Source organism: Arachis duranensis, chromosome 5, assembly GCF_000817695.3.
Source record: "Arachis duranensis cultivar V14167 chromosome 5, aradu.V14167.gnm2.J7QH, whole genome shotgun sequence".
Classification (NCBI taxonomy): Eukaryota; Viridiplantae; Streptophyta; class Magnoliopsida; order Fabales; family Fabaceae; genus Arachis; species Arachis duranensis.
The window spans coordinates 92,128,944-92,129,574 of record NC_029776.3 but is presented as its reverse complement, the minus strand read 5'-3'; positions in this window follow the sequence as shown (position 1 = coordinate 92,129,574).

The window sequence follows — 631 nt, the reverse complement described above, 5'->3', positions numbered from 1 at the left end:
TTTGCTAAGTAAAATTTAATGACAAAAAAATAAGTTTTTTGTTAAAGGGTATTTTTGTAAAAAATAATTTAGTTCTTTTTGAAAATGGATAAAGTTAATATTAGTTAACACAAAAAAATTTAAAATGAATTAAAAATAATATTTTTTAAATGTTATAAGGGGAAATATACATTTTATAAATAGAGAGAAGGGGAGTGTCATTTTAGCATCTCGCAGAAAAAGAAAATGGTATTTTCTCTTTAAAAAAAATTATAATTGAGTCTTTATATTGGATAAAAAATATTTAAGTATGTTTTTTCAAATTATTTTTAATTAAAAATATAAAATATTTTTTGGAATATTCGTTTTAGTGTTTGATATAAAATAAATTATAAAATTTCTTAAAAATAAATAAATATTTTAATATTATTAATTTTTTGAAAATAGCAACTAAAAAATTTAGTTATAAATTTTATCTAATAAAAAATCTAACTGTAAATTTTTAAATTGTAAAAAATAAATTAATAATTTAGTAAAACTATACAAATTAAGAGAATAATTAAACCAAAATTTTAATTCACAAACTAAGTGATAAAAAACCAAATATCTTGCACTATACCACATTTGGACACATCTCAAACAAATCCACATG